The 13,946-nt window shown below is 38.7% G+C and overlaps 1 long non-coding RNA gene across 1 annotated transcript; it reads left to right on the top strand.

The window, feature by feature from the left end:
* Positions 1-10,977: 10,977 nt before the first annotated feature.
* LOC136664378 (uncharacterized) lies at positions 10,978-12,790 on the top strand. The gene is made up of 3 exons (XR_010795131.1): positions 10,978-11,080; positions 11,428-11,547; positions 12,549-12,790. It is a non-coding gene; the product is annotated as an uncharacterized lncRNA (long non-coding RNA).
* The last annotated feature ends 1,156 nt before the right edge of the window (positions 12,791-13,946 follow it).

Genomic DNA, 13,946 nt, shown 5'->3' with positions numbered 1-13,946 from the left:
ACCTACAGGTCCCTGGAGCTGTGTGACTGCGGCACTACCTGATGCACCACTGTGCCGCCCCAAAAACAATTCAGATGATGATTTTAATTAAGCGTTCAGATTAACTGATAACAGTGGTGCAGCAGGTAGTGTCGCAGTCACACAGCAACTTTCTGTACGCCATCTCATAAAAGGAGAAAAACAAATGCTCTACATTCATGGATTTATAAAAAGCATTTCCGTCCAACAGAATGTATAATCACGAATTTATCTACAAAGCCATAATTTAAAATATGTTTACGCTTACATTTAATTTGGCAATCGTGATAATTTCATATAATCCCTTAATATTTCAACACTGACAATGATGCATCACATATTATGACACACTGAGGATACACCTGCTCAACACTTATAATCTTATTTCAGCTCTGTGCAAATGAAGACAAGTTTCCATTCATTAATAGGAACTGATGTGTCATGAGTAAAAATAAACATGTTTCTAATATCAGCATATGTTTGAGCATGATAACATTTGTTCTAAAATCCTGGAAAATAATTAATCTGCACATTTTTAATCATAGTAAGTAAGTGTGATGCTAGTGATTTTATGCACCCCTGTGTATATGATTCTTAGGTTGTTTGTACTTAAGACACCACAGAGAGTCATCACACACTGACAAGACACTGACCTGGGGACTGCTACTGAACATTCTGCTATCTGGTATAAACAGATTCCAGGAGGGGTTCCACAGTTGTTGCTAAAAAATCATCACAGCTATAGTCCTCCTAAGTATGGATCTGGCTTCTCGTCTCCTAAATTCACATCAACACACTCGTCTCAGTCTGATTACACTTTGATTATTGATACAGTGGAGGTAGGAGACTCTGCAGTGTATTACTGTTACACATGGGACAGATCTGTTAGTGAGTACGTATCACAGTGATTCACACCATGACAAAAACCTCCTCACTGCTCACAGTCTCTTCTGCTTTCACACAGCTGTAGAAGCACAGTATCATCCACAGGACCCTATATTACTTAAGGGGAAGAGGAAAGGTTAACATTTTAGAAATACCAAAATTTACTTGAAAATTTATTTCGGTATTAAAAGGCAGACAAAATGAAGAAATTATGGAAGATATATATAAGAAAGGAGAAAAGAAAGAGAAAAGGGCAACAAAAAAACTCAATCTCAAAGGTACAAAGTGTTACATGAAATTAAATATCAAATGTGAAGGAGACAATTGAACTCCCCTTAAATCTGCAGATCCAGACTCTCTCCATCTGCTCCCAATGGATTATAGCACTATAATAAAAAACTCATTTAAATCCCACTGATCAAAAAATGAGTATTTTTGTTATAATAAAATATACAATGTAAATTCATCTATGTCTTTAAAGGAAATCCAAACCTAATTACTCAGTGAAAACCACTGTGTATCATCTCTCAGTACGGCTACTTAAGCAGTGTCTTACATCTTGTTCATCCTCGATCAGCACGAAGGGCTACACTCCATCAGCCAGGATGCTCCATCAGCTGTGGCCTAATAGAGAAGCAAGCTTTGGACTGGAAGGTCTTGGATGTGATCTCCACGACTGGAAAAAAAATTTGGAGGTGGTTGAGTGAAAGAAGATTCTCTCTCAATACATGACTTTTTCTTGTATATCAAAAAAAATCTGTATTTTTTTTCCACACCTCTGAACTGAATAAAAAAAAACATGCTTTCCTTGCCATTATGCAGCAGTTTAACCAAACTGTGCTTCTTCATTTAACCTCTCAGTGGCAGTGAACACACACATACCCTAGTGCACTAGGGCAGTGAATACACACACACACACACACACACACACTCACCCAGAGGGCAAGCCACTCATCCCAGTGCTTAGGGAGCAGTTGTGGGTTAGGTGCCTTGCTCAAGGATACATCAGCCATGGATGTTGAGGGAAGAGACAGTGCTGTGTCTTCACTCCTCTGGCCTTTTTGCAGGAGATCAAACCCTCAACTTTCTGTCTCTTATTTTTGAATAGTTTTAGTATTTTTTTACATTGTTTCATATTTATATCACAAAATTGAGACCTAATTGCTTTGATGCAGTTTGTTTTATAAATTATCATTCTTCCCCTGCCCCTTTCTCTCATAGACAGACTGTGGAGTGAATTAATGTTAATGTGAATGTGGGAGGAGAGGGGGTAGGTGTCAGTGAAGAATCAGAGTGAAGTGCACTGACCTGGAGATGTCCACAAGAGAGAACTCAGTCAGTACTCAACGTGGAAATAGTAAGTGTATAAGGGCTCAGTCATTCTCACGTAATCCTTTAATGCTTAGATATATGTGCTATTCATATGCATCATTGTAAATCATCTTTCTTCATTGTAACTACAGTCACAGATGAACATACACTGACTCTGTTTTAATTTGCAGCAGGGAAATCCAACCGTCCGCGACAGTGTTCAGGAAATTCATGGAAATCCGTGAGAAATAGTTTCTGGGTTAGACAGTCTTTGTAAAATATCACTAACAGAGCACCACCAATAGATAAACACATACTCTGCCACTATAAATAGAAGCTACAAGTAGCCAGACTGAACTTTGATCTGACTGTACATCATGATGATATTTATGAAGAGAACAAACACCATCCAAACACAATCCAATGTAGAAATGTAGTCATAGAAATAAATGTTTTACGTGTTCTATCTTCAGTTGATTAGTCAGGTTTCATATACAAAGTTAAAGAGCCCCCTCCCTCTCTCCTCCTGACTCTTATAGCACACCCCTGCTCTCTCTCCTTTATCTGCTCTTCCAGCTGCTCATATCTCTTCACTCAGCACAGAGAGTCATCACACACTGACAAGATGCTGCCAGCACTCTGCACTCTCTTCACTGCTCTCTCATGTAAGATTTCACAACACTGGAGCTCCTCAGCATTTACCTCCATCTAATGTGAGCATCAACTAATGTAACATGGATGCTGCTTTTATTGCAGGTGTCAGTGGTGTGACTGTGGTGACCCAGAAGCCCCCTGTTCTCACAGCCACTAAAGGAGAGAAGATCACTCTGCACTGTAATCTGGGGTCTGGTACTGATCAGTCTGCTCGATGGTATAAACAGGTTCCAGGAGGAGTTCCGCAGTTTGTGTTAAGGAATCGTCATGATTATAGCTCTCCTTCATATGGATCTGGCTTCTCGTCTCCTAAATTCACATCAACACACTCATCTAAATCTGATTACACTTTGATCATTGACACAGTGGAGGTAGGAGACTCTGCAGTGTATTACTGTGAGACATGGGACAGCTCTGCTAAAGAACACGTACCACAGTGATTAACACCATGACAAAAACCTCCTCACTGCTCACATTCACTTCTGCTTTCAGAAAACAGCAGAAGAAAAGTATCATTAACAGGGACCTATAACAGTGCCTTGTGTATTGAGTTTATAATATATATTATTTATAGAGTGTTTTAATAGATGGGATGAGGAGGTAGTTTGCATAAGAAGTAAATAGCAGTACAAAACAGTAAGTAAACTCAAATCATTTTTCCTGTTCATAATGAGGAGGTGCCACTGCTTTGTGTGCTTTTAACCCCTTCTACCACCCCATGTCTAAATCCTGGATACTCAACTGTCAGAATGAGAAGCACTGAGGAGGAGATTCAGTAGACGTTACTCCACACAGTACTGTAGCACTGAAACTGATGTACCTCCTCGACACCACTTAGGTGTTTTAACTCCTTACAAATGAAGGGTAGCTTCTGTTTCTTCTGTCATGGTTTGTGGTGGTGATGTGTTCATGTACATTATGATGGTATGAATGGATTAGACACAGCAGTGCTCCTGGAGTTTTTAAACACTACGTCTCATCTCTGTCCACACACTTGGACACACCTGCATCTTTGGTCCACCTTGTAGATGTAAAGTCAGAGACAGTAGCTCATCTGTTGCTGCACAGTTTGTGTTGGTCATCCTCCAGTCCTTCATCAGTGGACACAAGATGGTGTTGGCTGGATTTCTTTGGTTAGTGGACTATTCTCAGTTCAGCAGTGACACTGAGGGTTTTAAAACTCCAGCAGCACTGCTGTGTCTGATCCACTTGTGTACAAGTGCAACACACACTAACACACTACCACCACATCAGTGTCACTGCAGCTCAGAGAATGATCCATCATCCAAATCATACCTGCTCTGTGGTGGTCCTGACCATTGAAGAACAGGGTGAAAAGGGGCAAACAATGTACACAGAACAACAGGCGGACTCCCGTTTGTAAATGTAGAACTACAGTGTAACATGTTGGCAGTGGAGCTGAGAGAATGGATAGTGAGGGTAGAAACAAGGTGTTTGTCATAATATTATGGTTGATCAGTGCATACAAAACGATGAATAACCTCACTTATGACAGACATAAACATAAAATAATAGAACAAAAATACACCACATCACAACCCAATGGCCATAAAACACAACTGTAAACAAACAAAATCCACTACTCTCTCCATGTCTCCTACAGACACACAAACACACTTGAGGAAGAACACACTATAAACACTTGATGAGGAACACACATAAACTGTTTTCATGTAACACTGCTTTGTTATATCTGTTGATTCATTTAGTTGTGTTTATTTATTTCCTCATGTAAAAACATATATAGCACATCAATAGTCTGCCTTGATATTTAAAAAAGTAACAAGTAAATGTATCTATGTATTAATATGTTCTATAACACATTAGAGTGCTGTATATGATCCCTTTGGTGTGTGTAGAGACGCCTCCCTCTGCTCCTCCTCCTGACTCTTATAGCACACCCCTGCTCTCTCTCCTTCATCTGCTCCTCCAGCTGCTCACCTCTTCACTCAGCACAGAGAGTCATCACACACTGACAAGATGCTGCCAGCACTCTGCACTCTCTTCACTGCTCTCTCATGTAAGATTTCACAACACTGGAGCTCCTCAGCATTTACCTCCATCTAATGTGAGCATCAACTAATGTAACATGGATGCTGCTTTTATTGCAGGTGTCAGTGGTGTGACTGTGGTGACCCAGAAGCCCCCTGTTCTCACAGCCACTAAAGGAGAGAAGACCACTCTGCACTGTAATCTGGGGTCTGTTACTGGACAATCTGCTCGCTGGTATAAACAGGTTCCAGGAGGGGTTCCACAGTTTGTGTTAAGTAATTATTACAGCTGGAGTTCTCCTTCATATGGATCTGGCTTCTCGTCTCCTAAATTCACACCAACACACTCATCTCAGTCTGATTACACTTTGATTATTGACACAGTGGACGTAGAAGACTCTGCAGTATATTACTGTAGCACATGGGACAACTCTGCTAAAGAACACGTATCACAGTGATTCACACCATGACAAAAACCTCCTCACTGCTCACATTCACTTCTGCTTTCAGAAAACAGCAGAAGAACAGTATCATTAACAGGGACCTATAACAGTGACTTGTGTATTGAGTTTATAATATATATTATTTATAGGGGCGCAGCGGGTAGTGTCGCAGTCACACAGCTCCAGGGGCCTGGAGGTTGTGGGTTCGATTCCCGCTCCGGGTGACTGTCTGTGAGGAGTTCTCTGAGGTGTGTTCTCCCCGTGTCCGCGTGGGTTTCCTCCGGGTGCTCCGGTTTCCTCCCACAGTCCAAAAACACACGTTGCAAGGTGGATTGGCGACTCGAAAGTGTCCGTAGGTGTGAGTGTGTGAGTGAATGTGTCTGTGTTGCCCTGTGAAGGACTGGCGTCCCCTCCAGGGTGTATTCCCGCCTTGCGCCCGATGATTCCAGGTAGGCCCTGGACCCCCCGTGACCCTAAATTGGATAAGCGGTTACAGATAATGGATGGATGGATTATTTATAGACTGTTTTAATAGATGGGATGAGGAGGGAGTTTGCATAAGAAGTAAATAGCAGTACAAAACAGTAAGTAAACTCATCATTTTTCCTGTTCATAATGAGGAGGGGCCACCACTTTGTGTGCTTTTAACCCCTTCTGCCACCCCATGTCTAAATCCTGGATACTCAACTGTGCAGTGTGATATGAATGTGTATTAATTTCTAATAAGAAATTTGACTTTCTGAGATGTGATTTTAAATACCCAAGCTTTCGCTAGTTTTCAGAGACATCTCCAAGCCACACAAGCCCAGATGGGAATTTCAGATAACACAGAGCAGGCACGTAAACCACTCTCCAGGGACCTTTTTTAAGACCCAAGGCCACGCAGGGTCAAGAGAAGAATCTTTTGGGAGACACTCCTTAGGATCAGTTTATGCTCTGTATAAAGCTGCTTAATGAAGAACTTCTCAAACTATAGAATTAAACCTGAATTTCCATTGGTTTAAAACAATTTGAAGTTACATATGTGCACTTTTCTTGTACAGAATTATTCCTTCTAGTTCAGATTCAATTTCAGAGCCAAGAATCTACGACGGGTCAATGAGCATAAGTCATTAATAATAATACATTCTAGCTAATTCTGCAGTATAATATGTGAAGATGGCCTACTTGTCCAAGTAAAAATTGGACAGGTAAAGACACTACATATTATTTAATGACTCCCAAACATGGAGCTTATCAAAATGAATGAAATAATTACTTGTTAATAAAATAATAATTAATTATCATTGACTCCGCTATGTAGTGCTTATGCCACTGCAACGTGTGCATACTATTTCCACTACAACTGTCAGAATGAGAAGCACTGAGGAGGAGATTCAGTGGACTTTACTCCACAGAGTACTGTAGCACTGAAACTCCTCAACTCCACTCTTCATTCGTTGACACTGTGAAATTTTGAATCAACATATTTTTCCTTTAAAATGTTTAATTTACTCAGATTAAACTTTTGATCTGTCATCTATGTTCTATTACGAATAAAATATTGACATTTGCCACCTCCACATCATTGCATTCAGTTTTTATTCACAATTTGTTTAGTGTCCCAACTTTTTTGGAATCCGGTTTGTATTTCCTCATTTTAAAACGTATATAGCGCATCAATAGTCTGCCTTTTTAAAAAAGTAACAAGTAAATGTATATCTATATATTAATATGTTCTATAACACATTAGAGTGCTGTACAGAGATACCTCCCTCTCCTCCTTCTCCTGAGTCTTATAGCACACCCCTGCTCTCTCTCCTTTATCTGCTCTTCCAGCTGCTCATCTCTTCACTCAGCACACAGAGTCATCACACACTGACAAGATGCTGCCAGCACTCTGCACTCTCTTCACTGCTCTCTCATGTAAGATTTCACAACACTGGAGCTCCTCAGCATTTACCTCCATCTAATGTGAGCATCGACTAATGTAACATGGATGCTGGTTTTATTGCAGGTGTCAGTGGTGTGACTGTGGTGACCCAGAAGCCCCCTGTTCTCACAGCCACTAAAGGAGAGAAGATCACTCTGCACTGTAACCTGGGGTCTGTTTTTGATCAAACTACTCGATGGTATAAACAGGTTCCAGGAGGAGATCCACAGTTTGTGTTAAGTAATTACATTGGCCAAAGCTCTACATATGGATCTGGCTTCTCGTCTCCTAAATTCACATCAGAATGTTCATCGGTATCTGACTGTACTTTGATCATTGATAAAGTAGAGGTAGGAGACTCAGCAGTGTATTACTGTAACACATGGGATAACTCTGCGAAAAGACACATTGCACAGTGATTCAGACAATAACAAAAACCTCCTCACTGCTCACTCTAACTTCTGCTTTTAGACAGCAGTAGAAGTACAGTATCATCAACAGGATCCTACTCTACACAAGTGTGCATTGTGCTGCATTTGCTGTTATTTAATTAATGTTTAAATAGACGGGACTAGATGTTAGTGTGTGTATGAATTTAATGAGAATAAACACTACTATACTGATGCTATGTAATGATCTTGATTTGTTTATATAAATATGATGAGTGACATGTGTTTACACAAATAAACTGGGTAAATTCTGTTGAAGTATATTCAGTATTGTTTAAACGACACATAATGTCTTTGGTGTGAAGTAATGGCATCCCCTTTGTGAATCAGTTCCTAAACTGAGTGAGAAATAGCTCCTTTGTAAAGCATTAACTAAAGGTGAGTATGTATGTGAATGACTCAGTCTTTGGAATGAGTTAATGGATACAAACCAGTTCAGTTCCATCTGGTGCTTCAATTAAATAAATAAATAAATAAATAAATAAATAAATAAATAAATAATTCAAATGAAGATCAGAAATGTGGTGAGGTTCTAGGGTGAAATGTGTTGTCCTGTTTGTGTGTTTGTTGATGCACACTTATGGAAATTAGCTATAATGTCGTGGTGGTCATTTGATGAGGATAATCTACTTTTAATGTGATACACTGCTATATGTTCATGATTATAACATTTAGAAAATGAATGCCTGTCTAGAATGATGGATGACTAAAAGATCTTACATTTTTTCAGGGTTCATGGTTTGTTGGGTATGATATGCTCTTCTAACTGTATATATCTCATCAGAAGAATGGTTGATCATTTATGTTAGTAATTATAAAATATGAATTCATCATTTGTGTACTTTATTAAAGCAGTGAATCGTTTCATGTTTTGTGTTCTCTGCTTCATCTTGTGCTGATCAACCCCTTTTACTTGTGATAGATCAATGTAAAGCACAAACTCACAGTCTTTTTTATTATTATTATCACAGATGCTGTGATTGGTGCAGCATTTTGGATGACACAGCTTCCTCCTACAATAAGTTTCTGTTCCCTGCTCCAAGAAGAACTCATTTCACACCACTAATAATAATAATATTTCTGGCAAGAATCCTAAATTTACACTGCCCTCCAGCAATTAAACCTGATTACATTTATATGTCACTCCAGATAACAATGTATATGTTGTAAATAAGCACAAAGATGATGTTGTGCTCTTGTACTGCCTCATATCTAAAATCCTGGACACTCCATTGTAGTAATCTGAAGCACTGAGGCAATTCAGTGGAGGTTACTTTACACAGTCCATGAAGTGTAGGACACTGTCAGCCTTTAAAATTCACCACTGAATCATTGAATCTGATACATAACACATTATGACACCCACTCAGGACACGTCTGCTTAACAAAATGGTTTATATTCTGTGTAAATGTCCATTTCTTTTAAGAATAATGGACAAATATTGTCAGTCAGTACATGAATTATAGTTTTCAGATTTTCATTTGAATGAAGTACTTCAAATTAATATTTAATAAAATATGCAGAGAGTAAATACAGATGATGAAAATGAAAAACGCTATGGCTACAATTAGAAACGTATATCTGTATCAGTATGTAGATGACAGGCTAATGTTAAAACACTATAGATTTTAGGAATGATGAATAATTATTATATATTAAATATGATCTTCCTGACTGCAGGCAAAAAACACTTATTATAAAATTCAGATATTTCCGCACAGTTTGCTAGCTCTCCAGTCTATTTGCGCACTGGAAATCGGTCTAAAGTGTTTACGAAACCCTAGTGTCAGTGAATAGATCATGAGGATATTGCTTTACTCCTGTTCCATTGGTGGGTAACTGCCTTAATTTTGCTGGTTCAGATTATTTAGGTAGGAACCATTCTAAATTCTGAAGGCTGCTAACTGCATGACATGAAACACAGATGCAAACTAAACAACTTAAGTTACCAATTAGTTTCTGTGGTGATTCATACTGTAAATAAAGACTTACAGACTATTTAACTTCAGCCACATTGAAACAATGGGCATTTTTTGTCCTCAAACACACCATTCCACCTTAAATGATGTTGAGCTTCTGAATGCAAACAAACGAAGGAGAACTTCAGTTCCCCACAATCGAGGACATTGCTTTTAAAGTAAAGTGGTTTATGAAATATTGCTAATTGCAATTTTCCTAACCAATCATGCAACTGTGAATTAAACTACAATTATTTTCTACAAATGAAAGTACAAGACTGTATTAATAACAATGAAAATCAAGCTTTAAATTTGAACACTGACTGTAAAATGCCAGGGTTTAATTTAAGTGTGGTCAGATACACAGCGCAGTGTGAATGTTTCTGATTGGTCTAACTATTCAAATGTCACCACTTAAGCATTATTAAGACCTTGTTCTATAAAATATAAACTGTGATTAATATTGCAGCTTTTTTGATTTGAAAAATCATTTTCAATTTAAATGCAAGTCATATTTCAGCTCTGTTCCATGGCACACTATAGTTAAGTGTTATCTATTGGGTGTGGTGTAGTTGAACTCCCTCCCACCCCTCAGTGCCACATGCACTGCGCCATCTTGGTGGTGTGTCTTTTATAGTGGGACCGTTTGTTTGAGAAGAAAAACAAAAAACTCTCGTTTGTAGAGAGAGTGAAAGCCTATCATTCCGGACGGAGACACTTTGTTTTTTTTTTACCCAGTTATTGACACCGGGGTTTCATAAACATATTAGAAATTTTTAAAGCTGAGAGTTAGCAAATCTTCTATAAAATCTTTTATAAAAAATGATTTTTGAAAACAATCGTGAATAACGAGTTTTAGGAGTTAAAAATAAGCCACACACTGCTTCATGTTGATGTTCTCAAGGGCTTGTTTTCACCCTCAGGAAGGCCTATAGTCCCACCCTCTGGAGACTTGGGCCTTCCCTACATTTGCCATACCCTCCCCAACAAGACTGACACAGCCAAAAGTTTTCATCCCTTCAACAGGTAAATTCCTTCTTCATTTGCTGCTGCCGTCTTTTCACTTTCCACCTTAAAAGTTGTTGTTGCTGACTGTTTTGACACACAAGCCTGAAGTTGGCATCCTATTTCCACCGTTAAAAAGTTCTAAATTAGACTTGTACATTTCCTTTGTGATTTTCATTTACTATTCTGGCTGACAAGGGAGCACTGAAACCAAAGGGGTATAAATACACAGAAGCACAGACAAGGAACACCTGGGAGAGATGATGAGAGGGTAAGGCAACAAAGGAGACAGGTGGAAACATTGATTACAAGGTTGGGCTAAAGTGGGACAAAGGTGGAGACAGGAACAAAACAGAGCAATGTTATAAAGAAGCACATGGCAGGCAAACAGACCTCACAAAACAAAGCAGGAAAGCATGAGACCAAACACAGGTCAGCTATGAAAAAGTGGTTGTTGAGGCAGGAGAAGGGGGAGGCTGAAGGGAAGGACGTTTCTGAATTACTGTTAATGTTTGGCTCTGAGAGACTCTGGTGGCAAAATCTTGGACAGTGCACCTTTAATGAGTATTTTAATACTCATGGTTTCATGGTTTCTTGGATATGAAAAACTGCTCGAGTGAAGTATTTATCTCTACAGAAGAATTATTTGTTTTTTGAATTGTTAATTGTTATATATTAAATTGACTCATATATTTCACCATATTGTGCTGTTGCTTTTATATGAAAGCAGTGAGTCATATCTGGTTGTGTGCTCACTACTGCATTAAATATGGTCTCAGGTTTATTGCTTTATCATCGCTGATGCTGTGATTGGTGCAGCATAGTGTATAACAACTGCCTTCTACACAGAAGGCTATGTTACTCTTCCCCGCCATGCTACAACGTTAATGGTCATTTTGGTAAGTACATATACGCTGCCCTCCCATCACATTTTTTTGCCACTCTGGATTATGTAAATGAACACAAATCTAGGTGAGCTCTTGTCTTTTGTGCTGCCCCATGTCTAAAAAAATCCTAAACAATCCACTGTCATAACACATTATGAGTAACACTCAGGACACACTTGCACAACACCACTCTTTTATTTTAGTTCTATAGAAAATGAAGACTATTCTCAGTTTCTTCCAAGAATAATAGAAAACAAATGTTGAATGAATAAAGCACCTCAAACAAAGGATTATGTAGTAAGAATATGCAAAAGTAAATACGAGTAATTGATATATATATATATTTCATTTAAAGTTCACACTGAAGAATTTAATATGTTAAATATTAAGGCTGAACAATTTAGAAACAGTATAATACAGTATATATATATATATATATAATTCCAGATTTTAACTGCTGTTTTTATCATATGAACAACAGTGTTTGGATATTTCTAACTGGTCAGTTTCTTTAAATGTCCCCATTGAAACATATTAGGACATTGTTCTTGAAAATGTTCTATAATTAAAATTGCAGCTCTTGTGATTTGAAAAGGACACATTCACATTCTCTTTTCACACATAAGAGTGAAGCACGTAATCCGCATTGTGTGTGTATTTGAGAACTTCCCCATCTAATGTGAGCATCAACAAATGTAACATGAATGCTGCTTTTATTTTTTACATTTTTCTCTACATACTTTAATGTCTGTTGCATACAGGCATTCACAGCATTCATGGAAATTCAGAAAGAGATGCATCTCCATCGTCAGGGCTAGGATGTTGAACGCACCTCAGACACGTGTTAGAGCTGGTTCAGAGGCTAAACACTTGTACTGCTTTGACCTAATATTGGAAGAACTTTCTCGATGCGTAGAAAAAATATTGCTGACACCAGTTAGAAGCAGAAACTTTATTGAATCAACTGGAGATAATTCATCCATTTATTATCTGTAACTGCTTTTCCAATTCAGGGTTGCGGTGGGTCCCGGGCCTTCCCGAAATCACTGGGAGCAAGGCAGGAACACACCCTGGAGGGGGTGCCAGTCCTTTACAGGGCAACACACACTCACACATTCACTCACACCTACAGACACTTTTCGCCAATCCACCTACCAACATGTGTTTTTAGACTGTGGGAGGGAACCCACGCGGACACGAGGAGAACACACCAACTCCACACAGACAGTCACACGGAGCGGGACTCAAACCCACAACCTACAGGTCCCTGGAGCTGTGTGACTGCGGCACTACCTGATGCACCACTGTGCCGCCCCAAAAACAATTCAGATGATGATTTTAATTAAGCGTTCAGATTAACTGATAACAGTGGTGCAGCAGGTAGTGTCGCAGTCACACAGCAACTTTCTGTACGCCATCTCATAAAAGGAGAAAAACAAATGCTCTACATTCATGGATTTATAAAAAGCATTTCCGTCCAACAGAATGTATAATCACGAATTTATCTACAAAGCCATAATTTAAAATATGTTTACGCTTACATTTAATTTGGCAATCGTGATAATTTCATATAATCCCTTAATATTTCAACACTGACAATGATGCATCACATATTATGACACACTGAGGATACACCTGCTCAACACTTATAATCTTATTTCAGCTCTGTGCAAATGAAGACAAGTTTCCATTCATTAATAGGAACTGATGTGTCATGAGTAAAAATAAACATGTTTCTAATATCAGCATATGTTTGAGCATGATAACATTTGTTCTAAAATCCTGGAAAATAATTAATCTGCACATTTTTAATCATAGTAAGTAAGTGTGATGCTAGTGATTTTATGCACCCCTGTGTATATGATTCTTAGGTTGTTTGTACTTAAGACACCACAGAGAGTCATCACACACTGACAAGACACTGACCTGGGGACTGCTACTGAACATTCTGCTATCTGGTATAAACAGATTCCAGGAGGGGTTCCACAGTTGTTGCTAAAAAATCATCACAGCTATAGTCCTCCTAAGTATGGATCTGGCTTCTCGTCTCCTAAATTCACATCAACACACTCGTCTCAGTCTGATTACACTTTGATTATTGATACAGTGGAGGTAGGAGACTCTGCAGTGTATTACTGTTACACATGGGACAGATCTGTTAGTGAGTACGTATCACAGTGATTCACACCATGACAAAAACCTCCTCACTGCTCACAGTCTCTTCTGCTTTCACACAGCTGTAGAAGCACAGTATCATCCACAGGACCCTATATTACTTAAGGGGAAGAGGAAAGGTTAACATTTTAGAAATACCAAAATTTACTTGAAAATTTATTTCGGTATTAAAAGGCAGACAAAATGAAGAAATTATGGAAGATATATATAAGAAAGGAGAAAAGAAAGAGAAAAGG

The sequence above is a fragment of the Hoplias malabaricus genome, chromosome 13 (genome assembly GCF_029633855.1).
Source record: "Hoplias malabaricus isolate fHopMal1 chromosome 13, fHopMal1.hap1, whole genome shotgun sequence".
Lineage (NCBI taxonomy): Eukaryota > Metazoa > Chordata > Actinopteri > Characiformes > Erythrinidae > Hoplias > Hoplias malabaricus.
The sequence above is the reverse complement of the archived record's forward strand: the minus strand, read 5'-3'. Positions and strand labels throughout refer to the sequence as shown.